The following is a 21,635-nucleotide window of genomic DNA, read 5'->3' as shown; positions in this document are numbered from 1 at the left end:
GGGTGGAGGACGGTGCTTGGAAAACAGAAAGCCTGAAAGCAGCGGGGAATTAAGAAGTATTTTAAAGGCAGAATTTTACTCCTTAAAGCAGGTTTTAAGAGCAAACTTTTATTTTGATTTTCAATAATCCTGTTCCCCACCCTTCACCATTCGGAAGGCTGCGTCCTGTACACCTGATTGCACCTGGAATAGACCACAACTGGGTCTATTGTAATTTTAATAACACATTCAAATGCATTTGACTCCTCGCTCTTTGGAATGCAGTTTGGGTGGGGGGAGAACTGTGAAAGGGTGGGCTGGCTTAAGGTGGCCAGGTGTGTTTTGTGGTCAGGTGGGGCTTCTCAGTGGGTATAATGAGGTGAGGAAACTGCTGGGTGGGATTGAGCCCATTTTTCTGCCTTCTCTATACCTGACTCGGTAACTTGCCTCCTTCTGGCATGAAGGCTTTGCACCATCCATCTTGGGACTGGATTGGTGGCTCTTTCCTTTTTAAAAAGATGATGTACTTATTTATTTTTTTGGCTGTGCTGGGTCTTCCTTGCTGCCTGGGCTTTTCTCTAGTTGCAGAGAGTGGGGGGCTACTCTCTAGTTGTGGCACTCAGGCCTCTCATCCTGCCTCTCAAGTTGCAGAGCATTGGCTCTAGGGCACCCGGGCTTCAGGTAGTTGCCATTCCCTGGCTCTAGAGCACTGGCTGAATAGTCGTGGAATATGGGTTTAGTTGCTCCTTGCCTTTTAGAATTCTCCCGGATCAGGGATTGAACCCATGTCTCCTACACTGGCAGGAGAATTATACATAACTGAACCACAAGGGAAGCCCACTCTGCTTTTTTGAAGAGAATGTGATGGGAAGTCGCTTGTTTCTGCACTTTTTTAGGGAGTTTGAAAACCTTTCCACTTGTTTTCCCTTATTTTGTTCATTTTAACTTTCATTTGTTCAGAATTTTAGTCTCCGGTCTCTTTCAAGTGCCTTCATTTCCCTGCCAGTGTTTCTCCCTGGAGTAAAAAGTGACTCTGCAATGTTTAAATTATCTTTTTCTGTTGGGAATCAAGTAGTTTATGCATGAATCAATTAAAACTTAATCAAGAATGGACTTCCCTGGCAGTCTAATGGTTAAGACTCCGTGCCTCCAGTGTGGGGGATGCAAGTTCGATCCCTGGTCAGGGAACTAGGATCCACTGTGCTGTGGGCCAAAAAACAAAAGCACTATCAGGGAAAGAAGAAGAGGACAAATAAAGGACAATGACTGTTTTGAAAATGGCCTGTTTCTAGTGGACTTGGAGGGTGTTCTTGGGTTATTTTTCTCAGAAGGTATAAGAGTCTTAACAGGCTCGTTGCCTGGTAAATAAGAAAACATTCCGCAGCATTTATTTTTCTGTTACTTGCTGTTTGCTTTTCACTAATTTCCTGGCAGAGAAGCACAATGACCGCTCTGTAGGTACCCCTTTATAGTTGAAGGTTTGAAGGAGATGCTGAAGTGCAGCAAAAATCCCAGGAAGTAAAACCTTGGTAAGAATTTGAATTGGAAAGTAGCTCAGGCCATCTGCTGCAGCCTGCAGTACTGGGGCATACTCCTGTCCACATGGTTTTCCTGCCGTTACTGCCTGGTGAAAAGCTGCTCTTCCAGGAAAGGACTGGCTACTCATTGCATTTGGGCAATTTTCCCTCACCTGCCCTGGTGAAATTCATCTCTTTTCTCTGCACATAGCTTGTGAATTCTATTGCTGCTGTCACATACACTTCTGATGCAGTGCAGCTAATGTATTCTGATTTATCCAGTAGATACTTACTGAATACCTGCTATATGTCAGTGTTCTAGGTGCTGGGGGCTATAGCAGTATTTTTTTCTACCTTCACCATAGTCCAGTTGCCACTGAGAGACTTAAAGGATGGATCTGACAAATTGCCTAATGAATAAAAGGAGTTCAACAAGTCTGATGAAGACACGGTCATAAATTCTATCTACATCTTTCCCAGAAGAGTCAAACAGCCTATAGCAATAAGTCCATTCTGTTTAATTCACTCTGATTTGTGATAAAAGTTTGTGTTTACTATGGATCTCAGATGAGCTTTGTGATATCTGTCACCTGTTGGCTCTGCCTGGTCTGCCTGAAGCTCTGCAGGCTGAGACTTACCAAATACCTTATTTGAAGACCCACCCTCCAATTTTTGGCTTACTTTTTTTTTTTTAGCACACTGAATGAGTAAATAGATGGGAGAGTTCTCTTAAGTTGCCAGAAGCTGGGACACTGTCATAAAAAATATTAGCTTTTGTGTGTGTGTTTTTGCATACATATGTATGAATGTGTATTTGTGTGCGTGTGCATGCACACACACACAAACACACATACAGCTGGCACTCAATAGAGTTCCTTTAAAATCTGGGACTTCCCTGGTTGTCCAGTGGCTAATGTTAATGCAAGTTCATGTGCCGGATTGTGCAGTGAGGCTAAACTGAAACGTCAGAGTTTGGAGCAAAGAAAGGTATATTGCAAGTCCATGCTAGGAGGTGGCTTATGCCCTGGAAATCCTGAGGCTTCCTAAAGGGTTTTTGCAAAGCATTCTTTAAGGACAGGTGAGTGTCTCAGGGTACAGGATCAGCCAGTGTACAATTCTCTGATTGGCTGATGGTGAGGCAGCAGAGTGGTGTCACAGGGGTTAAACTTATTTGTCCTTAGGCTCCAGGAGGCCTGGGGCTATGTGCTCATGGTCACCAAGTAGTTCTTCCATTTGGTGGAGTGGGGTTTCACATCAGCAAAGCAACTCAGGAAACTTGCATCAAATACTATTATCTAGGAGAAGGCAATGGCACCCCACTCCAGTATTCTTGCCTGGAAAATCCCATGGACGGAGGAGCCTGGTAGGCTGCAGTCCGTGGGGTCTCTAAGGGTCGGACACGACTGAGCGACTTCACTTTCACTTTTCACTTTCATGCATTGGAGAAGGAAATGGCAACCTGCTCCAGTGTTCTTGCCTGGAGAATCCCAAGGACGGCGGAGCCTGGTGGGCTGCCATCTATGGGGTTGCAGAGTCAGACACAACTGAAGTGACTTAGCTGTAGCAGCAGCAGGTACTTCAGAGAGGAGCTAAAGCAGAGGATATAGGAGAAGGCCTGTGGTTACACTAAGACTGTGATCCCATCGAAGAGGGCCTGGGTTTGATCCCTGATCAGAGAATTAGAGCATGAATGTGTGTTAGTAACTCAGTTGTGTCCGACTCTTTGTGACCCCATGGGCTATAGCCCACCAGGCTCTTCTGTCCATGGAATTCTCTAGGCAAAAAATACTGAAGAGGATTGCCATTCCCTTCTACAGGGCATCTTCCTGACCCAGGATTGAACCCGAGTCTCCCACATTGCGGGCAGATTCTTTATGGTGTGAGCCAAAAGAGTCTGAATGCTGAAACTAAATTAAAAAAAAAAAGGAAAAAAATCCCACATGCCTCAACTAAAAAGCCTCAACAAAGACCTGTCATAGCCAAATAAGAAAATAAATACCAAAAACCACTATCCCCAAATCTTGGGACTTCCCTGGCAGTTCAGTGTTTGAAACTCCATGCTCCCACTTCCACTGCAGGGGTGCAGGTTCAATCCCTGGACGGAAATGAAAATCCCTCATGCTGCATGGTGTGGCCCAAAACAAACACCCCCATTTATATTTAGTGGTACCTTCATTTGCTGAGTGATCAGTGAATGAAACCTCCTCTAAAAGGTGTGAGACTCCTGTTTTAAGGTTTGTACTGGATCTACTATCTCAAGTGTAGGGAAATTCGAAAGTTTCCATTTGGAAGCATCCTGGACTTGAGAGAAAAGATGTTCAAGAACAAACCTGTTTCTGCTCTTAATTAATATTAACTGCAGCTCTTGCTGAGGTTTGCAGATGGGATTGGCATTTCAAATTAGTCTATGGGCTGAGCCTCTCCTGACAAGATGATCTAGTTCAGAAGGTTCAGGTTTTTTTTTTAAATGCTCATTAAGTATAAATGTGTGTCTTTTCTTATGTAAGAATGAAAACGTCTGACAATTGGAGAAGTTGTATTAAAGAGACTAATGTTCATCAGTGTATTTAGAACAACATTAAATATTAATAGTTCGTGTTTTTGGAGATCATGCAAAGTCTTGGCTTAGTCTGCTATTTCTAGAATATGGGATATTACGTATTTTTTCCGTCGTTTGGTAAGACTCAGGATGTAGGTCAAGGACTCAGGATGCCTAGGTCAAGGACCTGACAAGTTTGGAGGCATCTCTCCTGTCTGCAGGTCCACTTGTACATCCCCCTGTTTTTTCTCATTTCTTTGAGGGTTTTCACGCATACTTTGAGAGAACTGTTAGTTTGACTTGAATAAAGTCCCATGACATTAAGACTGACTTTCACATATGCGTAGTTGAATCTGAGCTTCTTTTCAGTGTGGTCATTTTTTAATGGAAATCCACTTAAAAAAATTATTTATTTGGCTGTGCCAGGTCTTATTTACAGCATGCAGGATCTAGTTCCATGGCCAGGGATTGAACCTGGGTACCCTACATTGGGAGCATGGAGCATTAGCCATTGGACCACCAGGGAAGTCCTGCTCATTTTTTAAAAGTAGTTTTTTCCGACCAAAGTCATGCCTTGTAGAAAATTTGAAAAATGCAAAGCTGTGAAAGAAAATGAAAAGACAAGTGAAAATTACCCACTATTCCACACTGACACTAGGAAATTCTAACAAGTTATTTTTTTCCTGTATATTTGCCCCGCTGTCCCTAGCAAACTAACTTGGCGTCCCACTTGGATATTGTGAGCATTTTCCTGTGTTCTTACCACTTCTTCAAAACTATTTAAAGTTTCTATATTATAGTCCATTCAGCAGATAAAAGTGAAAGTGTTAGTCCCTCAGTCATGTCTGACTCTTTGTGACCCTGTGTACTGTAGCCCACCAGGCTCCTCTGTCCATGGGGTTCTCCAGGGAGGATTGCTGGAGTGGGTTGCCATTCCATTCTCCAGGGGATCTTCCCAACCCAGGATTCGAATCTGCAAATCTTGTATTGGCAGGAGGACTCTACTGTTGTGCCACCCTGGCGCTGCTTTATTCATGTAAGTTTTTGCTTACTAAATATTTTATTTAATGTAGACATAGATACACATACTTTTGTGTATATTTTTATTTTTCAACATCCCCATCCCCACGCCCCCTCATTTGCACTGCTACACTTGCAGGATCTTAGTTCCCTGGCTAGGGATTGAATCCGGGCTCTCAACAGTGAAAGTGTGAGGTGCTAACCACTGGACTGCCAGGGAATTCCCTATACTTATATATTTAAACGCTTTCTTTTCTTTTTTTTCTTTTCAGCTTGAAAGCAGTCTCTATTAAGTGAACAGATTACAAAAATAGTGGTAAATACCTTAATTGATCCTTCTAATAAGCCTGTTGATCTGATCTGATCTTGTTGCCAGCATCTCCACCTTCTACAAAACGGGTGGTTCTTTTCTTCATTCCACCTCATGGAGAAGACAGTTTGAAGGGCCATAGGAAGCTGTTTACTTCTTTGAAACATTTTTCAGCAGTACAGATCTTATGAATCAGATTCTGCATGTAGATGATGCCATATTTGCCAAAAGATTGAGCATCATGTCATCTATCAGGGCAATTCTCTTCTTGTTGATTTTGCCATAACCATACTTGTCGATCAGTTCATTTATTGACATCAGGTTTGGGTAACACTCATGCAATGTCTGGTTCCACAATTCTCAGCATGTTAGCTGAAGCCTTGCTGAGCTTTACAAAGGTGCCTTGTAAGATCTGATGGACATGAAGAAGCTACAACACCTTTAGAACCTTTGGGCTCACACCAGTGATACCTCTGATCCTGATGACAAATGCCTATTTGGGTTCCTCAGCACAGAGAAGTTGCCAGCTTTTCTTGCCATCCTAGCCATTCAAATTTCAGTTCTGTACATCTGCTTGTATTCCTTGTGATACTGCTTAGCTTTTTCATAGATTAACTTCCTCCTTACCTTTTAAAGCATCTTTTGGGCAAAGTTCTTTCTCAGGCGTTTTATCTTAAGCTCTGCAAAATTCTTTTGCTTTTTTCTTAAGGATTTCTGGCACAGCAGGAACCTTCTTTTTCTTTTCTGCACCCTCCATGGTTCCATCCAGGAAAGAGGCCTTTCATTGATTTTCTGATTGCATAAATAGTTCATGTTAAGTTACCAAAGGTTTAGAAATGCAAGAAAGATGAGGAAGTATGAAATTTGTATTTGCACTAACTAGGAGGAAATAATAACTGTTAATACTTTTTATGTGCAGACTATCTTCCTGACAGTTTTTTAAGAATATATTATGTATTACTGTTTTGAAAATGGCTTGTTTTATTTCACAATGTATCATTTAATATTTTTGAGTGTCATTACAGTCTGTTCTTCAATGTGAGTTTAATGCTTTGTACTATTTCAATATAATTTTTATTACACTCTTGATTTTTTGAAAAAAGTGATACATGTAGAGGGCTTCCTAGGTGGTGCGGTGGTAAAGAATCTGTTGCCAATACAAGAGACGCAAGAGACTTGGGTTCAATCCCTGGGTTGGGAAGATCTCCTGAAGTAGGAAATGGCAGCCCATTCCAGCACTCATGCCTGGAAAATTCCTTGGACAGAGGAGCCTGGACGGCTGCAGTCCATGGGGTTGCAAAGAGGTGGACATGACTGAGTGACTGAGTGCACACATAATACATGCAGGTAGTAAAATGTTCAAATACACTAGGAATGGTGTGGAAAATCTCTCCTATCCCTGACCTCGGGTTCCCCAGTTACTTTCCACAGGGATACCTACTTTTTACTTTTCTTGGATGTTCATCTTAAAAATATGTGTATACATATATCATATATGTATGTATAGTGGTACCTCTTTAAAAAATGTACACATATATCAATACTTTGTTTTGCCCTTCTTTCTTTCTTTTTTAAATATTTATTTATTTGATGTGCCATATCACCCGGGCTTCTGTAGTAGCTCAGTCAGTAAAGAATCCTCCTGCAATGTAGGAGGCCCGGGTTTGATCTCTGGTTTGGGAAGATCCCCTGGAGGAGGGCGTGGGAATCCACTCCAGTATTCTTGCCTGGAGAATCCCATGGACAGAGGAGCCTGGTGGGCTGCAGTCCATGAGGTTGCAAAGAGTCAGACAAGACTGAGCAACTAACACACACAGCACATGTCTTAATTACGGCGCACAAGATCTTTACTTGCAGCATGGGAACTCTTAGTTGTGACAGGTGGGATCTAGTTCCCTGACCAAGGATAGAACCCAGGCCCCCTGAATTAGGAGCACAGGTATGGCCACTGGACCACTAGGGAAGTTCCTGTCCTTTTTTAAAAAACTTAGCATTATAGCTTGGGCATTGGTTTCTACTAGTGTTTATCAACCTACCATATTCTTTAAAAAAATTGGCTGCATACTCCTATCATACAACTATACCATTGTTTCTTTAACTGACCCATTCTCAACTGTTTGGGTCTCAGGACCTTTTAGTACATTTAAAAGACATTGAGAACCCCAAAGAGTCTTTGTTTATATAGGTTCTACCTATAGTTATTGACTGTACTAGAAATCAAAACTAAGAAAGTTAAAAAATATTTATTAATTTGTTAAACGTAAGAGTAACTGGGCTTCTCTGGTCTCAGATGGTAAAGAATCTGCCTGCAATGCAGGAGACCTGGGTTTGATCCCTGGGTCGGGAAGATCTCCTGGAGAATGAAATGGCAACCCACTATAGTATTCTTGCCTGGAGAATCCCTTAAGACAGAGGAGCCTGGTGAGCTACAGTCCATGGGGTCTTGAAGAGTCAGACATGATTGAGTGACTAACACACACAAGAGTAACAAACCCATGTTAACCTATTTCTATTAAAAAAGAACTGTTTTCTAGAACAAACTCCAAAGAAGAGTAGCATATTGGCAAATCTCTTTAATGTTTGGTTTAATAGAAGAAAGCTAGATTCTCACATCTGGTTTCTTACTCAGTCAGTTTGCCATGTTGTCAGGTGAAAGTATTGGAAGAGAATCTGGCTGTACACAAATATGTGGTTAGAGAAAGAGGGGGATTCGCAGATACTGGGAAAGGTCTCATGGACCCTCAGGGATCCTTGGACCACACTTTGAGAATGGTGATTTAACCAGTTGCCTCTGGGTTATTTGCAGTCTTTCAGTATACAAAAATACGCTTTGCTGACTGTCCCTTGATTATATCTTTCAACAAAGGCTTGAGTGCCAGGCAGTATTGGCTTATGGGATACAAAGAGGTGAGTCAAGGTCTGTTCCCTGAAGGAGCTGTAAATTTATTGGGAGAGGCAGGAGAAGGAAATGGCAACCCACTCCAGTGATCTTGCCTGGAGAATCCCAGCGACGGGGGAGCCTGGTGGGCTGCCATCTATGGGGTCGCACAGACTATGGGGACACGACTGAAGCGACTTAGCAGCAGCAGCAGCAGCAGTGAGGCAAACAAGTATGCAATGGATGAAAGGCTGCAAGGTGTGCATTTGTAGGTCCTGGGCACATAGGGAAGAGGCAGCCTACCCAGCGTTTAGGAGGAAATGGGGTTAAGGAAGAGGCTTCCTAGCTGGCACTAGCGGTAAAGAACCCACCTGCCAATGCAGGAGACATAAGAGACTCGTGTTCAGCCGTAAGAGCTTTATAGTATCTGGTCTCACATTTAGTTCTTTAATCCATTTTGAGTTTATTTTTGTGTATGGTGTTAAAGTGTAGAAGGAAACGGCAACCCACTCCAGCACTCTTGCCTGGAAAATCACATGGATGGAGGAGCCTGGTGGGCAACACCCCATGGGGTCGCAAAGAGTTGGACACAACTGAGCGACTAACACACACACATACGGTGTTAAAGGGGGCTTCCTCGGTAGCTCAGATGGTAAAGAATCTGTCTGCCGTGCTGAAGACCTGGGTTCAACCCCTGGGTCAGGAAGATCCTCTGGAGGAAGAAACGACATCCCTCTCCACTGTTCTTGCCTGGAGAATTCCATGGACAGAGGAGCCTGGCAAGCTACAGTCCATGGGATTGCACAGAGTCATACATGACTGAATCAACTTAGCATGCTTGCATGGAGTTAAGGAAAGCTTTTCAGAGGATATTTCTGAGCTGAATTTTGACAAGTCAGCTCAACTAAGAGGTGAGGAGAGGTGGATGTTTACATGAAATACCTGGAATTCCTCCTCCAGGGCTTATTTGAAGTCCATGGGATCGTTGCTTTTGTGACTTGATCACACCTTGTATATTATCATTTTAGACCTCATTCACCTTGTAAATATTGTTGTTCAGCCACTAAGTCATGTCCAACTCTTTGTGACCCCATGGACTGCAGCACACCAGGCTTCCTCGTCCTTCACTGTCTCCTGCAGTTCGCTCAAATTCATGTTCATTGAGTCAGTGATGCTATCTAACCATCTCATCCTCTGCTGCCCCCTTCTCCTTTTGCTTTCAATCTTTCCCAGCTCAGGGTCTTTTCTAAAGAGTCTACTCTTTGCATCAGGTGGTCAAAGTATTGAAGCTTCAGCATCAGTCCTTTCAATGAATATTCAGGATTGAGTTCCTGTAAGATTAACTGGTTTGATCTCCTTGCAGTCCAAGGGACTTTCAAGAGTCTTCTCCAACACCACAATTTGAAAGCACCAATTCTTCAGCGCTCAGCCTTCTTTATGGTCAAACTCTCACATCCGTTCACGACTGCTGGAAAAACCATAGCTTTGACTATATGGACCTTTGCCAGCAAAGTGATATTTCTGCTTTTTAATACACTAAGTTTGTCCTAGCTTTCCTTCCAAGGAGGAAGCATCTTTTCATTTCAAGGCTGCAGTCACTGTTCATAGTGATATTGGAGCCCAAGAAAAGAAAATCTGTCATTTCTTCCACTTTTTCCACTTCTATTTGCCATGAAGTGATGGGACTAGATGCCATGATCTTCATTTCTTGAATGTTGAGTTTCAAGTCAGCTTTTTCAGTCTCCTATTTTACCCTTTTTATTATGCAGATTATCATTCTATTATACATATTCTTTTTTTTTTATACATATTCTTTTAATTATACATATGATCAAAGGAAAGGGTTATTATTTTGCTTCCTATCTCCTTTTCCAGTTTCCATTACTGTGCTTACCTTTAAGATCCATACACATATGGTACCAGGAAACTTTTAATCTTCTGTTTCTAACTTCCTAGAACTCAATTCCTGGGTCAGTGATGGCAACTGATCTTGAAACTAAAATAAACTGGCTCTAGATGATTAGCTATAAATAAAATCATTATGAAGGGCATGAAGAATTGCATATTTAACAATCTACCAAGTAAGTTGTTAAATCGTTTTATATTATGCTAGTCTTCTCTTTAGCACTGTGTGTGGTCCATGTTGTAAGAAGACTTAAGACTTGGAAATTGTTTTTTTTTTTTTTTAAGTTTTAAACAGTATGCTTTTACAGTGAATCAGATATATGAACTGTGTATTGTCTTTTTAGTGAACTAGATATATGTACAAATATATATTTTTAAAATATATTTTAAATCAGGTAATAGAGGCTTTAGAGTACTCTGCCTTTTCTCCTCCATCACTTGGTGTTTGGTTCTGATTGGCCTTTAAGACATAGTACAAAAGGTCTCATTTGTAGAGCTTCATGCAGTCCCAATTAGATGGCTGATGTTATATTTTAACAGCTTTACTTCCAAGTTCCAAGGGTTCTTGTACTGGTTAAACGACAGGTCTGGCAGCAAGCATCTCTTCCTTGGCCAGAGAGACTGATAGTATTGAAATAATGCAAAGTCACTCCTGCTCATCAAATTCCCAAGAAGCTAGGAATCAACTGTTTTCTATTCTAAAGCATTTTTTAATTGACCAGCAACCTGTGACCCTGGCACTTTGTAATTCTTGTGACTTGATCATTGTAACTGACATTTACAGTGGGTCAAGCACGTGCTAGTCTAGCCAATGTAGGCACATTCTCTGTGCAGCACGCTTAGTTGCTCAGTCATGTCTGACTCTTTGCGACCCCATGGACTGTAGCCCACCAGGCTCCTCTGTCCATGGGATTCTCCAGGCAAGAATGCTGGAGTGGGTTGCCCTGCCCTCCTCCAGGGGATCTTCCCAACCCAGGGATCAAACCCAGGTCCCGTATTACAGGCAGATTCTTTACTGTCTGAGCCACCATGGAAGCCCATGCACGTTGTCTAGTCCACACACAAATCTGGAGCAGTTGTAAGTAATATCTCATTTTATAAATAAAGAAATGACATCAGATAGGTTGCGCTACTTGCCTTACATCAGACAGTCAAATAGAGAAGCTAGCATTCAAACTTGAGACTGCATGGCTGGGATTTAAACTTTCCATTGTGTCCTGCTGCCTTGCAGGTGGTCCAGTAGCTAGTGAATATCTACTTTATGTCTTAGAAATGTCACATTGGGAAGGAGTGGCAGGGAATCTGCAGCTTAGCTCTCCTCAAGTCCACTGAGACTGAGCACACCCTTTAATGGTGAGCTGGAGATACATGGTTTGTTGTTGTTACCACTCTGTCCCTAAAACGTTTAAAAAAAAATTCTAAAATAGGAAACATCGACTTCCTCTTTTCTCCCATAAAAATGGGCCAAAAGAGGTCTAAAATAGAAACCATATGTATTTGTGAGTAGGCAGAAATTGTTTCTCATCATAATGGTACGACTTCTGGAATAATACCTGTATTTTTAAACTTATTAGTCACTTAACAAATGTTTCTGTGCCTGCGTTAGGTAGGGGGAGGTATGCACAAGTGTCCTTGAGGCATTTACGGTCGAGGATTCAAGTTCGAGGTTCCATGTTACATTCTCATGAGTCATGGTGGGGTGTATGTGGGTGAAGTGTTGAGGTCATGAACATCGTTGAGGGAGGGTGTTATTCAGATGTAACTTTCTCCCTTTCTACCGTAATGCCTTTCACACTTGAGTTAATCTCTCATAGTCTGTTTGCAGTCCCATCATTTCTCTGAAGCTTTTCCGCAGCTGTTGTAGATATATGTCATTTTCTAATCTGGAATTTCTCCCATACCCATCTGTACCTCTAACATGGCATTCATTATCACTTCCCTGTAAGATGATTCATTTCATAACTTAAGTTACAGTCTTTCACTATCTGAAGAGTAAATTCATTAGCTTTAGTTTAGTTCAACCAAAGTTTTGAAATCCTACTAAGGCAGGAGGGAAAAACAAGGGAAAAACAACTGAGATAACAGTACACCTTATTCGTTATATAAGTACTGTGAAGAAAATATAATAGTGCAGTGACAGAGTGATTGGGGAGACCACTTCAGAATGTGAAGTCGGAGGAGGCCTGTCTGAACAGATGATGTATAAGCTGAGCTCTGAACATGAGCGTGGCAGCCAGGTATGTGAAGACTTGGGCAGAGGGATGAACATGTGACAAATTGTGATAGAGGAGTGAACTTTCCATCAGTGGGGAAGAGAGGAGATACGTGTCTCGGGAGCATTATGAGTGCAGAGGAGATGGCAGAAGTGGCTGGAAAGGTGTAGGGTGGCCAGAAATTAAGACTTCATTAAAACTGGATGCAAGGCAATGGAGTTTTTTTTTTTTTTTTTAGCTTTACTGAGATATAGCTTTCATATAATAAAGTTTATCCTTTTAGAGGGCATAAGTCAGTGCTTTTTTTTATAGAGTTGTGCAACCATCATGCATGTATGCTCAGTCGTGTCTGACTCTTTGCGACCCCATGGACTGTAGCCTGCCAGGATGCTCTGTCCATGGGATTATCCAGACCAGAATACTGGAGTGGGTTGCCGTTTCCCCCTCCAGGGGATCTTTCTGACCCAGTGTCCTGCATCTTCCTGCTTTGGCAAGTGGATTCTATACCACTGAGCCACCTGGGAAGTCCTGTGCAACCGCTATATAATTACAGAACATTTTCATTACCCCAGAAAGAAACCCTGGACCTATTAGCAGTCATTCCCCATTCCCCTCCTCCCTCTAGCTCCTAGTAATCACTAACCTACTTTTTGTTTATATGGATTTGCCTTTTTTGATCTTTCATATAAGTTGGCTCATAATACATAATATTCTTTTGCAGATGACTGTTTTAACTTTGCATGTTTTTCAGATTCAACTATCTGGTAATATGTGTCAGAACTTCATTTCTTCTTATTGCCTAATAATACTCTATTAGATGGCTATCCCACACTTTATTTTTTCATTCTTTGATGGACACTTGGGTCATTTCCTGCTATGAACATCAGTATACACATTTTTGTGTGGACATGTTTTCATCTCCCTTGGGTGTATACCTAGGAGTCAAATTGCTAAGTCATGTGGTAACACTAGGTTTAACATTTAGAGGAACTGCCAAACTATTTTCTAAGGCAGCTTCATCATTTACATATTCCCATCACCAATGAATGAGTTTTCCAATGTCTTCGTTTCCTTGTCAAGTCTTGTTATTGTCTTTTTCTTTTAGCCTCCCCAGTGGGTGTGAAGTGGTATCTCATTGTGGTTTTGAATGGCATTTCCCTAAAGAAAGGCAATGCCAAAGAATGCTCGAACTACCGCACAATTGCACTCATCTCACACGCTAGTAAAGTAATGCTCAAAATTCTCCAAGACAGGCTTCAGCAATACGTGAACCGTGAACTTCCAGATGTTCAAGTTGGTTTTAGAAAAGGCAGAGGAACCAGAGATCAAATTGCCAACATTTGCTGGATCATGGAAAAAGCAAGAGAGTTCCAGAAAAACATCTATTTCTGCTTTATTGACTATGCCAAAGCCTTTGACTGGGTGGATCACAAGAAACTGGAAAATTCTGAAAGAGATGGGAATACCAGACCACCTGACCTGCCTCTTGAGAAACCTATGTGCAGGGCAGGAAGCAACAGTTAGAACTGGACTTGGAACAACAGACTGGTTCCAAATAGGAAAAGGAGTACGTCAAGGCTGTGTATTGTCACCCTGCTTATTTAGCTTATACGCAGAGTACATCATGAGAAATGCTGGGCTGGAAGAAGCACAAGCTGGAATCAAGATTGCCAGGAGAAATATCAATAACCTCAGCTATGCAGATGACACCACCCTTATGGCAGAAAGTGAAGAGGAACTCAAAAGCCTCTTGATGAAAGTGAAAGAGGAGTGAAAAAGTGAAAAAGTTGGCTTAAAGCTTAACATTTAGAAAACGAAGATCATGGAATCTGGTCCCATCACTTCGTGGGAAATAGATGGGGAAACAGTGAAACAGTGTCAGACTTTATTTTTTTGGGCTCCAAAATCACTGCAGATGGTGACTGCAGCCATGAAATTAAAAGACGCTTACTCCTTGGAAGGAAAGTTATAACCAACCTAGATAGCATATTAAAAAGCAGAGACATTATTTGGCCAACAAAGGTCTGTCTAGTCAAGGCTATGGTTTTTCCAGTAGTCATGTATGGATGTGAGAGTTGGACTGTGAAGAAAGCTGAGCGCCAAAGAATTGATGCTTTTGAACTGTGGTGTTGGAGAAGACTCTTGCGAGTCCCTTGGACTGCAAGGAGATCCAACCAGTCCATCCTAAAGGAGACCAGTCCTGTGTGTTCGTTGGAAGGACTGATGCTGAGGCTGAAACTCCAATACTTTGGCCACCTCATGCGAAGAGTTGACTCATTGGAAAAGACCCTGATGCTGGGAGGGATTGGGGGCAGGAGGAGAAGGGGACGACAGAGGATGAGATGGCTAAATGGCATCACCGACTTGATACACATGAGTTTGGGTGAACTCTGGGAGTTGGTGATGGACAGGGAGGCCTGGTGTGCTGTGGTTTATGGGGTCGCAAAGAGTCGGACATGACTGAGCGACTGAACTGAACTGAACTGAAGGATGTTGAACTAATGATGTTGAACATTTTTTTCCCATGTCCTTTTGACCATTTGTATGTTTTCTTTGGAGAGAAATGTCTATTTAAACCCTTTGCCTGTTTTTAAGATTGGCTCATTTGTCCTTCATTGTTGAATTCTTTATATATTTTGGATATAAGTCCCTTATTAGATATATGATTTGCATATATTGTCTCCCACTCTGTGAATTGTCTTTTTGTTTGTTTATATTTTTTTGACCATGTTCTATGGCTTGTGGGACTTTAGTTCCCCAACCAGGGATTGAACCTGGGCCCTTGACAGTGAAAGTGCCAAGTTCTAACCACTGGACCACTAGGGAATTCCCTGTGAATTGTCTTTTTACTCTCTTCATGGTGTCTATGGAAAGTTTTTAATTTTGATGAAGTCCAATTTATCTGTTTTTTTTTTTTTCTTCTTTTACTGTTTATGTTTTTAGTGATGTGGCTAAGATACCATCACCTAATCTAAGGTGAAGCCATTGTTTTTAAATAGGAGATTGACAGTTTGATTCACATTTGTAATAGGTCATTCAGGCTGTTTGTAAACTGGATTGGATGGTTCTAGAGTGAAACTTCCAAGGTCATTTAAGAGGTTGTTACAGTATCCACAGACAAATGGTTAGACTTTAAACTTCAGTAAGCACTTGTTAAATCAAGATATTCCAATGGCATCTTGTTATTAGGAATTAAAAAAATGGTCTCCACCTTTAAGAAATTCACAAGGTAAAACATACAGCCAATTAATTGTTTTATCAGGGAGGTTATACTGAATACTATAAAAAGGCATGAAAATTTTATTATAAGAACAGTGGAGGGAGTTCATTTTTTTTTATCACCAGTATCTAACACAGGCAGTGTGTAATAGTTGTTTGTTATACTTTGGGATGACAGAGTAACTGAAAGCTATGGGAGAGATGGCATTAGAGCTGGGCCTTTACAGATGGGTTAGGTACTGGCAGGTGGAAAAATGGGAGCAGGGTGTTTTGTTAAACTTTTTAGTTTTTTCGTCACACCATGCAGCATGTGGGATCTTAGTTCCCTGACGGGGAATTGAACCCATATCCCCTCCATTGGAAGTGCAGAGTCTTAACCACTAGACATCCAGGGAGGTCCTGAGAAGGGTGTTTTTGAAGGATCGTGTCTGGGAGTAGGTGATTAAAATTAAGGTTATTTTGATTAAAACCTAGAGTTGGGGATTATAGGCAATAGGCTGGAAATGTTCCTGGCGGGGGTGGGAGAGGGGCTGTCTGTGTAATCCCAGATGGAGTTTGTAAATAGGAAAACTATGGGGAGTGCCTTCCTCAAATTCCTTTAGTGGTGTGACTGTGACCGGTGGACTGGTGGGAAGGAAGTACAGCTAGGGTAGTGTCACCACGGTTTAGATCATAGTGGGAAGTTTAGAAGCAGTTTAGAAATAGTGGAAAGTGTTCGGGAGAAGTTGAAATGGTGACATTAGATGTGATTGTATGGGAATGGTGGGCAAGGGCAGATCCAATTGCAGCCCTTTGAAGTGTGAAACTTCAGCGATTGTCAGGGACAGTGGGGTCCCATCTAACAGAGGGGTGCAGTCCATACCTGTGGGAAGTTCCAGTTGACAAGAACCCTTGTGGGTTTGGCATAGCAAGTGGCTGGCACTGAAGCTGGCCCCATAGCATAGTGGAAATACCGTTGAGCTTTGGAGTCACACATACCTCAGGCTCAACGTCTTATTGACTTTGTAAATTTGGGAAGAGTTAATGAACTTGATTTCCTCCCTTGTAAGGGCTATTTCCTCCTGTTTCACAAGGCTTTGGGGAGGGTCAGAGGAGGTTATTTATGTCAAATACCTGGCAAGTAAGAGGAGTCTCTGGTTTGTTCTCCTCTCTGGAGTTATATATTTTCATTTCATTTAAAATCTTCCTCAGTGAATGTGCTGCTTTGAATGGAATCAGTGACATAATCCAGTGGTGTTTGGGGGATATGTTGGGGGGGGGGGTGTGTGTGTATGTTCACCACTCAACCATTCTCTGTTCTGCAGAGGTTATAAGCATTTGCTCATTGTTTTAACTGCGTTGTCCTATTTTCCTTTGAATTTGTCTTATTTCTGTTTTTTTTTTTTTTTTTTTTTAATTTATTTATTTGGTTGAGTTGGGTCTTTGTTGCGGTACTCAGAAGCTTTTGTTGTGGTGTCTAATTGTGTGACAGGGGCTCCTGAGCTCTTGGACTAAAGTAGTTATGGCCCACAGGCTTAGTTTCTCTGAGATGTGCTAGATCTTAGTTCCTGGACCAGGGATCAAACCCACGTCCCTTGCATTACAAGGGCAGATTCTTAACCCCTGGACCATCAGGGAAACCCCTTGTTTCCACTCTTATCCAAACAAAGCTACTTACATGTGTGCCTCTTTTGGAACGCAGGGGAAATTGCTTTTTAAAAATTGTGTCATCATTAAAAGGACAGTTTTCTTTCTTTTTTTTTTTTTTTAAAAAGAATAAGGTTTGTTTTTATTGAATGTGTGATTTATGCAATTGCTGAGGCTATTATGTACAGAGAGAGGGGGAGAACTTTATTTCTTGGTCGCTTCCTCCTTGGATAGAATCTTGATGATTTCCTCCTTCTTGGCCTGAAGCTGCTCTTCACGGTGCTTGAGGGCTTCCTCAGTCTTAGACCTGCAGGCCTTAGCCTGGTCTGCCAGAAGCTTCTTGCGGGCCTTGTCTGCCTTCAGCTTGTGGATATATATCCATGGAATATATATATATCCATGGAATATATATATATTATATCCAGCTTGTGGATATAATCCACTTGTTTTTGAACGCGTTACCCTTCACCTCCAGGTACAGGCTGTGATACACGTGGTGGTCAGTCTTCCTAGATTCATGGTATCTTCTGAGCAGCCAGTGCAGTTCTCATCCTCTGCTTCCAGGTTACCTTTTCGAGCATTCGAGCATTGGCAGTACCCTTTCACTTATCTATGCCCATATGCCTGCCCTTCCAGTGAGCCAAGGTGTTTTTCCACCATTGAGTCCAAGAAGTCACAGGCTTCCAGGTGATCAGCCCATCTTTGATTGGCTTCCGGATCTGCTGATGGGAATTGGCCTTGGCAATTTCATTAGTCTCCTTGGGGTCCAACCAGGCCTTTTTGCCACAGCAGGGGGACCCTGGAGGCAAGCCTCTTCTGCAGCCTGAGCATACTCATGACTGTGGCCACAGCAGTGAAAGGAAAGGGAGTTTTCTTAACTTTACCTCTTTATCTGATAGGTTAGATTTTCTCAAGGTCTTTTAATAAACAGAGTAGCTGACATTACTGAAATTCAACTTTTGCTTTGCTTGGTTTTCCTAAATTTTAACACAGCTGCTTCTGTATTTTCCTTCTACATGACCCCTATAGGTCTTGGTAAAAATAGGCAATGTAGTTTGTAGGAGAGCTATAAAATATTGATTGCATGTATGAGTAGTTTCCCAGCTTTCTTAAATGGTAACTATAAATAGCATCTCAGGACATAATTTAATTTTTCAAAGACGGAGATTGACTTTCAACTTGCATTACTTCATTGGCTTAGCTTTTTAAAAAAATCAAGAATGCAGCTTGGAATAAGATGAAAGTGCAAAACCTTTTCATTGAACTCAGTTTTGTTTCAGTTTTCTAGCATTCATAGCAGCGAAACACTATGCATAACAATGACTGTGTTGTTTAATTATTTGTTCCATTTCTTAACATCTTAGAATTGGAAGGGATTTTAAGTCCTTCTGTCCAAGTGGCCATTCTGTGTTAGATCCTTTCTACGCAACTGACAGCCAACTTGCCTCCTCTGGAGGCAGGCTCTTTCATTGCTGGACAGGTCTAATTGTTGGAAGATTTCCCGCCCCCCTCCCATACTGAGATGAAAGCCAACTCCTTGAAACTGTCATCCACTTATCCAACTTCAGTCTTTTGTTGTCACGTAAATTAAATCCACTAGCTCTTCAGATAATTGAAAATAGTTGCTAGGCACCACTTCTCTGACTTAAGTTGTCTTTTTTTTCCCCCCAAGAAAAATAGCCTTTGTTTCCCCAGCCATTCTTCCCATGATATCATTTCTAGGTTCTTTTGCAGCCTGATTTCACTATGGCCCTTTTAATCTGCAGTGGCCATCCCTCCTGACAGCTAGCTAAATGTGGCAGGATCATTGCACCTAAGTTACCAGAAAGCCAGGTTCACCTCTTGGTGGATCTTGAGCCAATAGACACAACCAAGCCAAAGTACGGTAGAATGAAGGACTTATTCTTACTTGCAGCAAGTACTTTGTGATCTTTCTCAAGGCAGCATACCCAAACAGCAAAATCAGCGAAGTTTAAGCTAAGGCTACATGCATATTCATGAAGGGGCTTGAGCCAGGAGAGTTCAGCCTAGAATTGGGGCAAAGGTCAACAATCTAAGTCTTGGTTGATTGAAGTCTGGAGGGCAGCATCCTTATCCTCTCTTCCATCTGGGTTGGGATCTTAGTTCCTACAGAACTCAAAGATATATTATTATGTGTATCCTTTGGGGGGAGTAACTAGGACTCTTACTTTATCACTGAACTGTTGTTTGACTGCCTTTTCTCTATTCCAGCATTCATTTGTTCCCTTAAGATCATTATTATTGAGACCTGTTCAAGGGCAAGCATCCTGATCAGGGTTAGATCACAAAATGTCTTAGGCCAAAATGAGTTCTCTCATGTCAAGAAAGCCATTCCTGGTTCTCTTTCTCCAGGGACCTCTACCCTATCTGCTTACAGTTAGAGTGGATTTACTTCTATGTTCTACTTCCTAAGTGAATACATTATTTGGGAGTATTTCTGAACATTGTCCTGCAATGCAGTGTAGCTCATGTAGCCTCATAAAGCTGACAGTATTTGAAGATTAGTGTGAAGACCGAAGTTCAGACACCAGCTACTCCAGATGATTCAGCTCTGTAGTGCTGTCCTTGAGTGAGCGTTCAGAGATCTTGCTTTCTTGGTTCCCTCTGAGAATTAGGGACAAATTATAAAGATTCCAGGAGAAATTCCGGATGGAATTAATCAGCCTAAATATTGTAGGACACAGATCAGCAATGAAAAACTCATGACCGAATTTACCCAGATTGTCATTAATTATAGCTTATTTGGATTGTTTCCCACATATTATTTTATGAAACCCAGGACTGTAGTGACTTAGGTTACCAAAGGAGAGATGAGGCCAAATCAATTGAAAAATCTGAGCTTGGAGCAAAGTTTTATTGCAGGGTCAAGCAAGCACAGTGGCTTGTGCTCAAAACCCCATGAACTCCCTGATGGCTTTTGCGGAAGAGTTTCTATAGATAAAATTTGGGTGAGGGCTACAGGATGTGTGACTTTTCTTCTGATTTATTGGTGGTGAGGTAACAGAGTGGTTCTCCAAAATTACCACCCCCCACCTGGGTGGAGCCTTAGTTCCTACAGAAGAACTCAAACATACTCTTAATGTATTCCCTTGAGGAGGAACCAGGATGCTGCTTTAATCACTGTACTAAGTTTCTTGTTTGTTCCTCCTTTGTTTCTGCATCCCTTATTTCCCTGATTGGTAGCTGTTTGAATTTGCTCTTTAGATCTCTGGGAAGATTTAGGAAGGAGGCTGAAGCCTTTATCCTGTAAATAAGAAATGGAGGTGACTTCACTGGGCTTCCCTTGTGGCTCAGCTGGTAAAGAATCTGCCTGCAATGCAGGAGACCTGGGTTCAGTCCCTGGGTTGGTAAGATCCCTGGAAAAGGGAAAGACTACCCACTCCAGTATTCTGGCCTGGAGAATTCCATGGACTGTATAGTTCATGGGGTCAGAAAGAGTTGGACATGACTCAGTGACTTTCACTGGTGGTTTAGTGGCTAAGACTCTGGGCTCCCAATGCCGGGTGCCCAGGTTTGATCCCTGGTCAGGGAACTAGATCCCACATGCTGCAACTAAAGATCCCACAGGATGCAATGGAGATCAAAGATCCTGTGTGCTACAACTAACCAAATAAATAAATAAAAGAAATAGGGGACTCAGAAACACTTTGTGTCCAGCGGGGCCCCACAGGATCCTGATCAGTTTCACCCATGCCAGGTACTTTAGTGATGCAAAGCTCTGAGAGTTGCCTTTAATAAGAGTTTGTGCTATGACCCACATAGCTGGGTTTGGAGTCTGACTTGGCCATGAACTGTAGGAATTTGGGCAAAGCATCAATGGCTAACCTTTTTGTGTTTATTCATTTATAAACGAGAGTCATGATAGAGCTGCCTCATCAAGTTTCCTTGTGTGAAATAAGTTAATATGTTTTGGCAGGGCTGAGGCTAAGTTTAAAAGAGCGAGCAAGGCACCCTCCTTAAGTAAAAAATTTAAAGGGCTGCCAAAAAAATCAGTCATCAAGATAAATATTTTAATGGAGTAAAATAAGCCAAAACTCAACATTTTAAAAATTATTGTTTTAAAGATTTATTTTTATTTATTAAAATAAAATATAATGCTGGGTCTTCATTGCTGCATGTGGGCTTTCTTTAGTTGCAGCGAGCAGGGGGCTACTCTCCAGCTGTGGTGCTCAGGCTTCTCATCGCAGTGGCTTCTCTTGTCGTGGAGCGTGGGCTGTAGGGCTCGTGGCCTTCAGTAGTTTCGGCACGTGGAGTTGTGGCTTCCAGGCTCTGGAGCACAGGCTCAATAGTTGTGTTGCATGGGCCCAGTTGCTCCTTGTCACATGGGATCCTCCTGGATCAGGGACTGAACCTGTGACCCCTGTGTTGGCAGGCAAATTCTTCACCATTGAGCTACCAGGCAAGTGCC

At 42.0% G+C, this 21,635-nt stretch overlaps 1 protein-coding gene, 1 non-coding gene and 1 pseudogene across 2 annotated transcripts in view; 1 reads left to right on the top strand and 2 right to left on the bottom strand.

Moving 5' to 3' along the window:
• The window catches only part of AK4 (adenylate kinase 4), a 92,881-nt gene that overhangs the window by 1,375 nt on the left and 69,871 nt on the right, over positions 1-21,635 (top strand). The window lies entirely within an intron of this gene.
• On the bottom strand, positions 15,115-15,187 carry TRNAE-UUC. Its single transcript has one exon. It is a non-coding gene; the product is annotated as a tRNA-Glu (tRNA).
• LOC120857036 lies at positions 17,333-18,114 on the bottom strand (annotated as a pseudogene).

Source organism: Oryx dammah, unplaced genomic scaffold, assembly GCF_014754425.2.
Source record: "Oryx dammah isolate SB20612 unplaced genomic scaffold, SCBI_Odam_1.1 HiC_scaffold_28, whole genome shotgun sequence".
Lineage (NCBI taxonomy): Eukaryota > Metazoa > Chordata > Mammalia > Artiodactyla > Bovidae > Oryx > Oryx dammah.
The sequence above is the reverse complement of the archived record's forward strand: the minus strand, read 5'-3'. Positions and strand labels throughout refer to the sequence as shown.